Here is a 14,988-nt window from a genome sequence, read left to right on the forward strand (position 1 = left end):
GCTAGTGGTTACCAAAGGGGAGGAGTGAGGGAGGGCAGGTGGGGAGGGAGGGAGAATGGGATTGAGAGGTACCATGATTAGTGCAGATGGTGTGTTTGGGGTCACCAGGAGAACAGTGTAGCACAGAGAAGGCAGGTAGTGACTCTGTGGCATCTTACTACACTGACGGATGGGGCCTGTAATGGGGTATGGGGGTGGGACTAGATAATAAGGGTGAATGCAGTAACCACATTGTTTTTCCTGTGAAACCTTCACAAGATTGTATATCAATGATACCTTAATTAATCAATCAATCAATCAATTAATTAAAGAAGCCTTACGGAGGATCTGCTTAACACAACCAGCTGACTGGCTAGGAGTGGCAGGGCCAGGATTTAAACCAATATCTAGATAACTCCAAAGTCTGCCACAGTGGACACCGTGAGGTGCCTTACAGATGGTTCCTCAAGAATGGAACAGCTGGGAGTGCTGCAGGCACAAAGTCTGCTGCTCTCAGCACCTCTGGGGTCTGCTTTAGTTAAAGAAAGCTGCCTTGTCCAAGATCATGTTCCTTCCTGGGGTGCCTGGAATCCAATGGCTGGTCAGTGAGGTATAAATGGCCCTCATGTCATTATATAAAGCAAAACAAGTAATTCCCCAATTTTACACAGAATGCCCTATCTCCTTACCTTAAACAAAACTTTGTTCTTCCTGGAGGCCCTGCTTCCTTCTGTCTGGAGGTTACCTGTTTTTCCCACTTTCTAGGCCAACAGGGCCAGGAAAAAAGAGAGATGAGTGGGGTGAGTGGCAGTATTCCCTTGGATAAAATCATATAATCATGCTGATAGTCACTAGCACAAAACTAGTTTTCAACACCAACTGGGCTTTCAGGCTCACCTATTCTTCCTTTTGTCTATTACAAGCCAGCCCTTATTTCCATTTCTCAGATTTTTCTAAAACTCACCACTCTCTTCAATACAGCTGTTAGTCCCTGCTTTGCTTTCTTCTTTCAGTGCACAAATTTATCTCTTTTTTCACAGAAAAGAATGTCCATCAACTATGATCTTCAACTTCCTGCCCTAATACTATAAAATTATGTACATCTACACCTACCCTTGTTGCATTCCTCCAGTCTCAAAGGACTGCCCTTGACCCTACGCCCTGCTCTCTCTAACTGGCAGCTACTGCATGAATCTTACCTTCTTATTCTTCTCTCTTCAACCTCTTTCATTTTACTGGCTGCTCTGGTTAGTAAAGCATTTACTTATTTTCTATCCCCCAAAACCAACAGCACCGCCACCACCACCAAACCGTCTCATCCTTGTGTTCTTCTCCAGCTATTCTCCACTTCCTTGGCCGTATCAACTCTGTCTACTTTCTTACTTTTCATTCATTTACTTATTGATACCTGGCTTTGCCCGGCCTGCCTAAAGTCATCGCTGACTTCTCATCTAGCCCTATCTTACTTAACTGGTTGTTTGCATCTGATACCAAAGATTAGCCCCTACTTGAAACTACTATTTTGTTTGTGGGACAACATCTTGGTTCTCCTGGAACTTCTTGGATCATTCTTCTCCATTTCTTTTATGGGCTCACTCTTCTTTGAGCACCTTTTAAATAGCAGGGTACTCCCAGGGTTCATCCTCAGTCCTCTTATCTTTATTACTGAGCATTCTTGTCCTAGGAAGCTTACCCATTAGTAATTTCAACTATTCTCTTTGTGACAATGACTGCCAAATCTTTATTTGCAGCTTAAATCTCCCATAAGTTTGACTTGCATACCCTTCCTTATATTCTCCTTAGTTCGTTTCTACTGGTATTGGTGTCTACCTACCTAACTTAGAAACCTAACAGTCTTCCTTCACTTTGCCCTTTCTCCCCACAATCAGTAACTAAGTATTGCCCTTTTTAACTTCTAAATGCTTTTTAACCCCCTAAATATTTCTTGAATCTATTTTCTCTAGCCCCTCCCCATCATCACAGTGCTAATTTAGGGCCTTATTGTCCTTGCCTGAACTACTGCAATGGCCACCTAACTGGTCTTCCTGGTTCAAGCTTTAATATCTTCAAGTCCACTTTCCCACAGTCAACTGAAGGGTCTGTCTAAAACTCAAATACGATTGGATTGCTCCATCCAATGCTACCTATAATAACAAAAACACCAAATGACCTGTATGCAACATACCTTTACTTGGCATGATTCAAACTTTGCCAGTCTCTCTGGCTACATCAATCACTACTCCCTATCTCCAGCTTTATGCTCAGCAACACCTAAGGGCTCATAATTTCTCATGCACATCATGCTACTTCCTGACTTTACTTCAGGTCACACTGCTGTCCCTTCTGCCCAGAACATCCCCATTCTTTCTCCCCCTACCTGGCTAACCCTCTCTCATTCAAGACTCAGTTCACTTGTCATATTGAGGATGTCTTCCTTGATGCCAAAAGGATTAGGTGTCTCGCCTGTGTTCCTGTGATACCAGTACATATCGCTGCCATCATAATTCTACATTGCTTCAAAATGGTTTGTTTATGTGTCTATCTCCTTGTTTTGGCAACAAAACTTGGTAGCTTAAAACAAGAGTCACTTATTTTGCTCAGGAACCATCAATTTGGGCAGGGTTCAGTGAGAATGGCTAGTCTCTGCTCCATGCGGTATCAGCCAGGGCAGCTCTCCCAGAGCTGGAGGATCTGCTTCCAAGATGGCTCATCCCAAGGGCTAACAAGCGGGTGCTGGCTATTAGTTACTTTCCACCTGGGCCTTTCCACAGGGCAATTTAGGCTTCTTCACAGCATGGTGGCTGGGTTTCAAGAGTGAGTGATCCAAGAAACAGGAAATGGATCCTGTTAGTTTCTTAAATTGGGTACAATTTCTGAATAGAAAATGAATAGATCTCTGCCACACTCTATTGTCAGACAGGCACAAAGCCCAGGTTCAAGGGGAGAGGGCATAGCCCCATCTTTTGATGGGGGGAGTGTCAAAGAATTTAGGGGGGCATGTTTTAAAACTACCACACTCCTTTACTGGACTATGGGCTCTTTTAGGACTCACAGACATGGCATGTGTCTGCTGAATGAATGGATTCATTCCTGGACCAATTTGCCTACATGAAACTTCACAGTCTTAATCAGTCAATTGCACCACGGAGGTTCATTCTAAACAACTCAGCCACATCAATTAGTAAGAGGATTAAGGCTCAAAGGAAATTAGGCTTAAAGTCTCATAGCATTTTAGAAATGGGAGGGATTTATGAGCTAATCAAATTTTTTAGTCCATTTTACAAACAACAACAAAACAAAGCAAAAAAAAAACTGAGGTACATAGAAAAAAGAAACTATATGGGTCAGCTATATAAAATAGCAATGATTTAGATTTTGCTGAATATGGAAAACACATGCTATTCACTTGCTCAGTTTCTTCTAGCAAGTCAGAGCTAATTAAACTTAAGAATCTGATTGAGGAGAGCTGTTAATTTTCTCTTTTAAAGGAAGACACTATTTACTTTTGCAAATTCGGTCCCATTACAGCTATTATTGTAATTCAATTATTTGATGACACCCTATATGTCTTGGTTAAAATGTTTTGTGGCACCGACATGCATCTAGCCATTAAATAGAATATGAAGAAATGCATAAGACCTTAGTTATTAGACATCTTTAAACATGTCCGATTGAAACACATGTGAGCAATAGAAGTATCCGTGTTTGAATTATTAAATATGACTATTAAAGTCAAAAGAAATGAAATAATTTGACACCAGTAAGGATCAGGATACAAGCCTAATTCTAAAAGGTGAAATTTTGACTAAAAATAAATAAATAAATAAATTAGTTAACTGGATTCAGAGAGATATCTAGGTATAGCTTTAGAAGTGCACATTTAGACAGACCTAAAAATATTTAATCTCTTCTAAGGCTTTCTGAGGAGCCTCTAAAACACTAGGTAATCTTACGTAAGTTATGACTGTGACTACCAAAAAAAGAAAAAAAATCACTGGGAATTGCCAATTAACTGAACAAGCAGTAGCATTTTACCAAGAAAGTAAAATCATTTTTTCCAAAGAAACGAACCTTTTTCTCGGAATTCTTCCGTGTGGCAGAACATTCAGGAAATTGCATTTCCTAAATGTAATTATCTTATAAATTAGACTGCTTACATGACTTCATTTCAAGCAATCTGGTTCTAAGAAGGACACAATTCTAATTTAGCAATTCCATAATAAAGATAAGTTATATAGGATGTTGGCTTTACAAGACAAACTATGAGGTATATTAATATCATTATCTGCACTCCCTACCCACTGTTTATGCAGGTACTACTTTTCACCCAGTATAACATCTGAGAAGCTGCAAAGTCCCCTGGACCTTATCAGTGACAAAGGGAAAGTAAAAAACAAAAACAAAAAAAACCCCATTCCCCAAAACCCCTCATGTAACCTATCTGAGACACCCGAAACACCCATCCACAAAGACAGCATCTTTTTTGTTTTAAAAGACTGTTAGACTGCATCTTCTATGTTAAACTATTAAAACAATGGCAGATTTGTAGAAGAAAATTTTGCTTAAAACTTTGATCAACTTAGGCACTGAGTATTCGTGCTTTTGGAATTTTTTGCCTTCTAACCTAATTGGCATGGGAAAGGGAACTCAGCATGGGCCGTGCTTTGCTTTTAGTCACAAAGGGCGAAAAACCAGCCTTGCAAATGTATGTTGATGAAACGAGTGACATTCAAAGTCCACTCACTTGTTTTGGAGTAAACAGGGAAATATTTTACTCAAAATTTCTTCAAAGTGATTTTCTGGAAGTTATTTTGGCAACTGAGTGAGACTTGAGTTCCAAACACTCCACACAAAAATCTGGCAAAGACTGGATGTAGGTGAGAAAAGGATTCCTCACAAGCTCCCAGTGATTTTTCAGTCCTGAGTTGGGAAGCTACTGCCCAAATTTATTCTTTAGACAGACTGAGTTAAATTTCTCCCCTTGCTGAATTCACCTTCAGGAACCTGCTTTTTGAGAACTTCAGTAAGTCAGAAAATTTTAAGACATGTTTGGTACAGCATAATGGTTAGGAAAGCAGACTCTGGCAGCAGACTGGGTCTGAATCCTGGCTCTGCCAATTATCAGCTGGGTGCTCTACAGCAAGCTCCTGAGACCTCTCTGCACCTCTGTATCCTTACGTGTAAAATATGTAAACACTATCTGTACCTATTTCTGATGATCTTGAGTACTACATGAGGTAATACACATAACAAAAAGCATCAGAAAAGTATCTAACATGCAGGAAGCTCTTTAAAAGTGTGAGTCTCATTAGTACAACAGCTGGACTTTAGCTGCAAAAACATAGTCTATCAGGTAATGATGTTTGATTTTACCCCTTGAAATTTCAGTTCTTTGTATATAAACCGTAAAAGGGCATCTTTCAGAAATGTTATGCTTTGCTGAATGTTTGCAAGTTTGAAGCAGTTGCCTTTGTCCTTATTGATTGTCTCGGTAACGATACAACATAATCCTTCAGTTCGGAAATCTTTCCAAACACTTTTCCTTCTGACATGATTGAAAAGGTCCAACAGAATATAGAATAATATAAATAGTCACTGTTTATTTCTTCCTGTAGTTTGGTTTCAATTTTTAACATTAAACTCTTCAATTCATCTGGAATGTATTTTAATGTGAAGTATAAATTTTGGATTTAAATAGTGTTATTAAAATGTTAGCCAATGGTTCCAAAAATTTTTCTTGAATGAGCCAACTTCTCCACTAACTTGAAAATCTAATACATGCCAAAATCTTATACGTGCTTATTACAATAGTTGCCTATTTACTTATTACTGTTCTCCCACGGGAACTTAAGTTTCACAAAGAAAGAGACTCAGTTACTTTGGTTCACCACTGGTCACCAGAGTTCTGCTACTGGGCTTTTAGGAATGAATGGCTGAAAAAGGCTTTCCTCTCCCAATCTCTGAATGTGATTACTGTTATTACTGATTTTCTAAAGATAAACAGATGCAACATTATTGAAACTAATCTGAACTGATCATATCTATGATTCTTTCAATATGCTGCTATATTTCCTTTGCTAATATTTGACTTAAGATTTTGTATAGGTAGCTTTAAGTGAAGGTGTTCTTAATTTTTATGAACAAAACAAAGTAGAATTTGGTCATAGCCATCCTAGGTTCATAAAATAACCTGAGAAATTTTCCATATTTTACCATGCTTTCAAATAAATTAGATAGCACAGGAAATACCTGTTCCTTTAGGCTTTGACAGAATATGATAAATATATCTAGAATTTGCACTTCTGAGGAGGAAGGAATCTTTCTTTCAATCCGACTTTTGTCAATCTCATTCATAGTTTTTGCTGTATTAAGTCAATTTTGGTTATTTTAAATAATCTGTTTTTGCTTATTCATTTTGTAGATTGAATTTACTGTCATAGGGTTAAAATTCCTTTTTTATTTTTAAAACAGTATTAAAAATTTTGCAATTTAAAATAAATTCTCTGCGCATCTATGGTCATACGTTTCTTCTTTTTTTAAAAAATATTTGCTTCTGGGTCATGTTATGATTGGATTTAAAAAATCAACTTAAATCCTTGTCTTCTAACAGAATAGGGGAGTCACTGTGGTAATGAATATGTTCAGTTTTAATGTTAAACTATATTCTTTTTATTTTATGCTTCCAAAATGTTTTCGCCTTTCCCCTTCTCCCTGAGCCATACTGATTAAGAAGATCCTTCCCCCCAGCTTTTAGCCAATTTATTAGGAAGCTACTCGTTTTATTTCTATTCTAGTTCTGCTTATTTTTAACCTTCCCTTACCCTGCCTTTCTTTCTTGAAGCCAATAATAAAGCAGCATTTTTTGAGTCTCCTTGCAACCTTCCCTCTTCCATCTGCCAAATTACTGAAATACTTTAGAATCCCAGATCCCTGTTATTATTGGTCCATTATATTATTCTTTTTATGAAGAATGATTATCAGTAGTATTACGGTTTACTCCTATACTGTTATTCACAGTTAATTCCATACCACTTGAAAATACTCTAATTTCTTCCCCCTATTGAGTTCTTTATTCTAATTATTTGTTTGTCTCTACTATACCTTTGCATAATTTTTTTCAGAGCAAGCACATCATGAGTGGGATATTCTGCAGGTTTTCAGTAACAAAGATGATCTTTTTGTTCTCCTTTCAAGAAAAGATGCCTCAGCTGGCTGTGCAATTTGAGTGACAACCCTTTTGAAGGTGATGCTTTCACCCTTTCATCCTTTCGACCTTTCCCTCTTCCCAAGGTGATGCTCCTTTGCTTTTCCTATACAGTGCTACTAGGTAACTGGATACAAATGTATTGTCCTTCTTTTGTGGATAACATCTGCTCTCTTACTCCTGCACTACCTCCACATATCTGGATGCTGATAGTTGATTCATTTTTAAGTATAACAATTTTGTTAGAATACATTTAACAGTGAATTTTCATCCTCATTATTTTTATTTAATAAAAGCTTTATTGAGATATAATTCACACAACATAAAATTTCTTCATTAGTATTTGCTGGCACCCAAGCCCTTTGATGTGATGATTCATGACTCCCTTTAGCTAAGGTGGGAGTGAACATGCGATGTTTAATATGTAAGCTCAGGTTATCGTCTTGAACCTGAAGCCTATCCAATGTATCCCGAAGCTGCCTGCTGTTGCCCTACTGCTCCTCCTCCCTGCTGTTCTACTGGCTGCATCCTGGAACTTACTTTACCTTTCTTTATACTCTCCTCGCTTTCTTACCAGGTTTCTCGACTTTCTCCATGGTTTTACCAGGACCAAGCCCCAGCCTTCCTCTCCTCTCATTCTCTATACTCTTCCTGGTAAGATTTCATCCACTTCCTGGCTCCAAATGTCATCTATATGAGAGGGTCTCAAGCCCCTCCCCAAATATTGCTTATACATAAACATTCTCTCATTACTAACATCTCTCATTAGACACAGTGATTCTCAATTACAGGGATATCCTGAAATCTCAGAAGGCGCATTTATAGCTTGAAGAAGCACTTCTGTTGAGGAACACGTGCCTGTCCCATCATCCAATGAGCTGACCATTCCAGAAGCCTGGGAGTCATCACCGTTAGACCCGAGGATGGTATCTCTCCAGTTCACCACCTTATCTAACAGAGAGTCTAACATATAGCAGCCCAACAAATACCTGTCATAGGGATGAATTCAGTCACTAAATTCTGTGGTTTCTAGTTCACATCCTTTCAACTCATCCTCTTTTCATCCACACTATCGATCCATGAATAGTTACTAAGAGTGCATGAACACCATGAAATTGTACCCAACATTTGATGTGTATATAAAAATTTTTAGGGTAATTTGCAGATTTCCTAAGGAGTCAATAATCCTAACAGTTTAAGAAATATTACTGTAGGGGCTTATTTGGTTAGAAAGGAGTATTTTGAAGAGTATTGCAAACTAACAAAAACAAATTGTAGATACATACACACAGCACATAGACACATACACACAGATACAAACATGGACTGACTTCATGACATCAAGCCTATGGTAAACGTTTTGTTGAAAAGGGACAAGAATCAGAAGAGCTAGAGGGCTGCAGGAATAATGAAGAAAAACAGGATGCCAGAAAAAGAACTGAGAAAGGCAGAACAGAGAGAGAAAAGGAACTTCTGTCCACTCTGCTGTTTTATATATGGCCCTTAGGCAGCCGGTGTGCGAAAGGTTGGCTGCAGTACGGAGGACGTCAGTGTCTGAAGATACCTGTGTAATTCTGAAAATTGCACACTTCAGCTTGCCACATGCTGCCCAACTTCAGGACAGTCTGGTCCACCAGTCCAGCTGTCTTTTCAATTCTGTCCAGTGAATCCCTTTCTAGACTCTGATCTTCAACAGAAGGAAAGAGAGAAAGAAAATAGAAGGCAGTGGCCTGGGCCCATGAGAAGAGGAAAGGGAAAGGAGGTCAAACACTCCCTACTTCTCAGGTGACCACCTGTCTCTAGCTCACTCTCCTCCTTTGTCTTTATTCACTGAACAGCTTATGTATGTGCCTGTGTGCAAAAATCGTTGACAATATAGGATGCACTTCAGTAAACAAGAACATCTTTATAAGTTCTGAAAAATACACGTGGTTTTCAGAGTTCCAGGTGTTTTTAATAAATGTTGGCTAGTTCATCCTCTCTCCATCAATTAAACACTTAATAAAGGAAGGGAATATGATCTTTTGGGGGGGTAACTTCTCATATCAGCACGTAACATATTATACTGCCCGGTTTGCTTTAGCAAATGCTAACTTTTCTGTCATAAGATGTTGTTACTAATCTACTAAAGTAGGAAAAGTACATCAGAAATGGTGATAGGCTGGATTATTTTTGTTTTAAAGGCACCCAGCCTAACTTCCATTATTGCACAGTCCAAGGATAGCTACTGATCTTACATCTAAGACGTCTCTGGCTGTGAAATAAACGTTACTTACGTGGAAATGAAAACCGGACGCTTTCATCATTAGCATCATCTTTCATCCAAAGAAAATGAAAGCCTGAGGATGGTTTTCATTTGGTCAAAAGGCCTGGACAATTAACTGACTGGTTAATCTGCATCTAAATCCTCAGGAATAGTCCATAGCTACCTGTTTAGCGATTCAGCTTCACATGATTTAACATCAACACACAAGAACAGCTCTGCTGTGATGTACAGGGATAGGAGCCTCATGAATTTATCAGACATACTAATAATCCAACAGTGTCTACTTTTGCTGCAAAACTCTAATTGTGTAAAGGGACAAAACTGTGATTGTTAAAACAATATTTTTTTTAAAAAAATGTCTTTTCAAGATTCTATATTTACCTATACTATCTGAAATTTTCATGAAGCCCTAATCTACTAATAACAAATATGGTATTTTAAATCATAGTGACAACTGAAGATTCCTCTGGGTAAATGCCTGATAAATTTATGGTGAAATTTAGTGACCAGTTATTCTGGCTGGAAGTTAGGGTGCAAGGGGAGGAATAGGAGAGAAATGGGAAAAACTACTGCTCAGCAAGTCCCACCTAATAGTGTAATATTTGGAGCAATATCCACTTAAAACAAATTCCAGGATTCACTTAAGAGTTTTAATGGTTTTTGCCCTGTTTATTTAGTCTCATACCCTTTTGGCAAGAAATTGTTGTTAAAGATTTATTGAGATCTGGTTTAAGTCCATTCTTTTCACAGATAAGCTGAACAGGTCACTGAGAACTTGGGCTTCACTTTTTTCCACAGCAGGGTGTGGGATCTGAAACCCCTTCAAATGTTACTGGGATCCTTTTGAGGAAAGAGAGGAAGATGAGAATGGAAGAAAAATATTCTACAACCTCGTTCATTGCCTGCTCTACTTGCATCCTTATCTTTAACCTTGGCGAACTCATTGTGTCCTCCATCTTCTTTAGGTTTCACTGCTGCAAGGGATCCAGGTTAGGAAGTGATGCCAGGATCAGTGTTGACAATGAGATGAGAGCCACAAGTGAAGCCAAAAGAGGCTGTGAAGCCAGAACTAGAAATGAGCTGTTGGAGATCATATCATGTGGCATCTACAATATATATTCCATTCATCCATTCCGGTATGAAGTGTGCAAAACCAAACAAATACACATCCAGAAAAAAAGGGCCTGCTGGCACCGAGGTAATATTATTTGGCACTCTCTAGCTGAAATGTGCACATTGTTAAGATGTCCTTACTATAGTCCTTCTGGGAAGAATTATTTTGGTGAAGTGTGGAATGGAAAGCAAACATGGAACACGACAACACAGATGGGCATCACCTGGGAAACCCAGCAGTCCACTCCAACAGATGCCCTCAAGGTGGTATTTACCTTGATGAGCCTCGCAGACTGATACCTGATTGCACTGACTGGACACAGGAATGCAGACTCATGCTAGCAAAACTCCCAAGACACTAATGTATAAAAAAATTAGGTGACTTTATTATTTACAGTAAACAACAGAAGAATCAGACATACTTAAGGTCTGTGTCAGCCTGACAGTGAATGATCTCTTTGGGAAGGCAAGTTACCAGAGGGAAGCATGGTGAGTAAGTGGAATTAACGATGCAGGATTCTACTGCAAAAGGGCATGAAGCTCTGCAGCTCCTTATAACACAATGATTGACCTTCCAGGGAGGCTGGATGCTTGCCTCAACCTGGCAGGTGCTATTGGTCAGACAGTATTGTGTCAGGTATCATAACAATTACACTGATAGCTTTTCATTTCCCCCATAGTGGAGACAGAGAAAATGGTCTTCTGATGAAGATTTTATATGTTTGTGTGTTATTAAGATGTTGATACCCTCAATAAGGTTACAGTCAGATTTTTACTGCCCAAGAAGTCTTTAGGATTCTTAAGATCGTATTATCTTCAATCTATTAGGTATTCATTTCTTAGTTTAATTTTCAGAGAGTATTTCCATTGTCCTGCTTTCTGGATCAATAGGGGCACCACATGGTGGACCCCACATTTGCCTACAGGTTCCACAAAGCGTCAGTTAAATTCAAATCAACCTGTATTCACTGTGCCAACTTTATGCCCACTGCTGTACCAGGTACAAACTAATATGCAAAGTATAGTAAGAGCCTCTAAGAAAATGTTATATTTATCGGATGCCTACTGCCCTTTGCTCTTCATAAGGTACATTCATTCATTCCTATTTTGCTATATGTACAGACCCTCTACTAACAACCAGGATTTATTAGATCCAAGAAATACAAAGAAAAACATGACACTGCCATGTTGCTGCTGAGAGCTTACAGCCTGGCAAAGGAATAAGAAATGTTTTTAAAAAAAAGGTTCTATGCCAAGTGGTATAAAGCATAACAGGGGGAGTGCTTTTATATCTTTGGGCAGAGACAGAGGCTGTATCTTTTTTAAAGTCTGATTTAAAAAAGAAACTGAATAATAATGATGATTATTAAATCATTTAATGACAGTGGTACAACATACAAACGATAAGTTCCTTCCTTGTTACTTACTTCCCACCCCTGTTCCTACATTATTATCAAGGTGTAAAATGTATATATTACAAATCCCATTCATGTAATACACACATGTACACATCCATTTACTTAATACATATACATATGGATCACACTATATTTTCTTCTACATTTAATTCTTTGTTATAAATTATAACATGAATATAGCAAAAGTGCACAAAATAAATACGCTGAGTTGAGAAAATAAATTGCCCTGGACACTTACCAGGTCAATAAATAGAAAATCTGAGTACCCCAGAAACTCCCTGCATCTACCGGCCCAGATCCCCAAAATATCATTATGTTGAATTTGATGTTAATCATTTCCTATCTTTGAGTCTGTAGAACCTGTCCACCTATGAGGCAGGTAAAGTTCAAATTTCAAATGTTCTTAAAGCAAAAACAGCTTCAAATCTCTAAGCTTCTCTGAACTCTCATTTTTCCTTAGAATTCCTTAGATTTTTCAGCCCTTTGCTGCTCTGAGCAAGTTTTCCTATACATATTCAACATTCTCCATTATTTTCACCATGAGGATTATTCAAATAACCTACCTGGCCAGATTTTCAGTAACAGAAATTTTCAGTAACAATTTCTTCCTTGTGTTATGGTATTATGTGTAAATATAAATCCTTAACAACTAGATCCTAACTCCCTGGCGTTTATGAGAAGCAAACGTCTCTAACTTCTTACAGCATAAATTGTGAAATATGCAACAAATGCACTAAAAGTAAAGAGGAAAGGAATGGAAATGAGACTCAATATGTAATTCCTCCTGCCCTTGAAGAGTTTCCATTTTCTTTTTTTGAAGGAAGATGTATATGCATAAAACAATTTGAAATGAAACAATTTTAAGGCAATAAAGATGTATGTTTAAATGAAATCATTTATATTCACTGACATGGAGAGATTTCTAAGATATATTGTCAGGTGAAAAAAAGAAAGTTGTAGGATGGTGTGTCAAAAAATATAGTCTGGGGGGGGGGGGGGCGGACCCAGGATGGCGGCGTGAGTAGAGCAGTGGAAATCTCCTCCCAAAAACACATAGAGCTATGAAAATATAACAAAGAAAACTATTCCTAAAATAGAGACCAGAGGACACAGGACAACATCCAGACCACATCCACACCTGCAAGAACCCAGCGCCTCGCGAAAGGGGGTAAGATTCAAGCCCCAGCCCGATGGGACCCAAGCGCCCCTCCCCCCGGCTCCCAGCGGGTGGAAAGAAACCGGAGCGGGTTTTTTTTTTGGCGAGTGCTTTTTGGAAGCCATAAAGGGACAGGGACCCCGTTGCTAGGGAGGCAGGGCGGCGGGACCGGTGAGCGGGTGCCTGGGACCGGCGCCTGAGGACAAAGATTATCGCGTATTTTTCCCTACGGGACCAGTGGGCGGGTGCCTGAGACCGGCGCCTGAGGACGGAGGAAATCGCGCATTTTTCCCCTTTTTTTTTCTCTTTTTGGCGAGTGCTTTTTGGAAGCCTTAAAGGGACAGGGACCCCGTTGCTAGGGAGGCAGGGCGGCGGGACCAGTGAGCAGGTGCCTGGGACGGGCGCCTGAGGACAAAGATTATCGCGCGTTTTTCCCTACGGGACCTGTGAGCAGGTGCCTGAGAACAGCACCTGAGGACGGAGGAAATCGTGCGTTTTTCCCCTTTTATTTTCTCTTTTTGGCGAGTGCATTTTGGAAGCCTTAAAGGGACAGGGACCCCGTTGCTAGGGAGGCAGGGCGGCAGGACCGGTGAGCAGGTGCCTGAGACCTGCGCCTGAGGACGGAGGAAATCGTGCGTTTTCCCGTTTTTTTTTTTTCTATTCTCTTTTTGACGAGTGATTTTTGGAAGCCTTAAAGGGACAGGGACCCTGGTGCTAGGGAGGCAGAGCAGCAGGACCAGTGAGCGGGTGCCTGGGACTGGCGCCTGAAGACAAAGAATATCGCGCGTTTTTCCCTGCGGGACCGGTGGGCGGGTGCTTTTTGGAAGCCGTGAAGGGACAGGGACCCTGGTGCTAGGGAGGCAGGGCAGCAGGACCAGTTAGCCGGTGCCTGGGACCGGCGACTGAGGGAAAAAAAAAAAAATCGCGTGTTTTTTCCTTTTTTTTTTCTGTTCCCTCTCTCATTGTTGCTGTTGTTGTTTTGGTTTGGAGAGTGCTTTTTGGAAGTCTTAAAGGGGCAGGACAGGACACTTAGACCAGAGGCAGGGAATCTGGGGATCTCTGGTCACTCTAACCCCCTGGGCAACAGGGAGCACAGAGGCCCCTTACGGAGATAAATAGCCTCCCGGCCGCTCCCCCTCCAATGGGGCTCCGCCACTTTGGAGGAGCAGCCCCAGCCAGGCGACGCCCACAGCAACAGCGGAGATAAACTCCATAGCAAACGGGCAGGTAGCAGAAGCCCTGTCTGAGCACAGCTGACAAGCATAAGCCACTAGAGGTCGCTATTCTCCCAGGAGAGGAAGGCCACAAACAAACAAGAAGGGAAGTTCTTCCAGCGACCACTTGTACCAGCTCTGCAAACTGTCTCTATCACCATGAAAAGGCAAAACTACAGGCAGACAAAGATCACAGAGACAACACCTGAGAAGGACACAGACCTAACCAGTCCTCCTGAAAAAGAATTCAAAACAAAAATCATGAACATGCTGACAGAGATGCAGAGAAAAATGCAAGAGCAATGGGATGAGATGCAGAGAAAAATGCAAGAGCAATGGGATGAGATGCAGAGAAAAATGCAAGAGCAATGGGATGAAGTCCGGAGGGAGATCACAGATGTCAGGAAGGAGATCACAGAAGTGAAACAATCCCTCGAAGGATTTATAAGCAGAATGGATAAGATGCAAGAGGCCATTGAAGGAATAGAAGCCAGAGAACAGGAACATATAGAAGCTGACATAGAGATAAAAGGATCTCCAGGAATGAAACAACACTAAGAGAACTATGTCGCCAAGCCAAAAGGAATAATATTCGTATTATAGGGGTACCAGAAGAAGAAGAAAGAGGAAAAGGGATA

The 14,988-nt window shown here is 40.1% G+C and overlaps 1 protein-coding gene across 6 annotated transcripts in view; it reads right to left on the bottom strand.

Moving 5' to 3' along the window:
• LOC140849262 (serine/threonine-protein kinase TAO1-like) overlaps positions 1–14,988 on the bottom strand; it is a 242,042-nt gene that overhangs the window by 170,616 nt on the left and 56,438 nt on the right. Inside the window, exon 1 of one of the 6 annotated variants that reach the window (XM_073236256.1) lies at positions 669–14,016. The exons of the other annotated variants lie outside the window; for them this stretch is intronic. The gene's annotated coding sequence lies outside the window, so the exon portion shown is untranslated. Of the gene's footprint in view, positions 1–668; positions 14,017–14,988 lie in introns of those variants that run through there. 6 annotated transcript variants of the gene reach the window in all.

The sequence above is a fragment of the Manis javanica genome, chromosome 4 (assembly GCF_040802235.1).
Source record: "Manis javanica isolate MJ-LG chromosome 4, MJ_LKY, whole genome shotgun sequence".
NCBI lineage: Eukaryota > Metazoa > Chordata > Mammalia > Pholidota > Manidae > Manis > Manis javanica.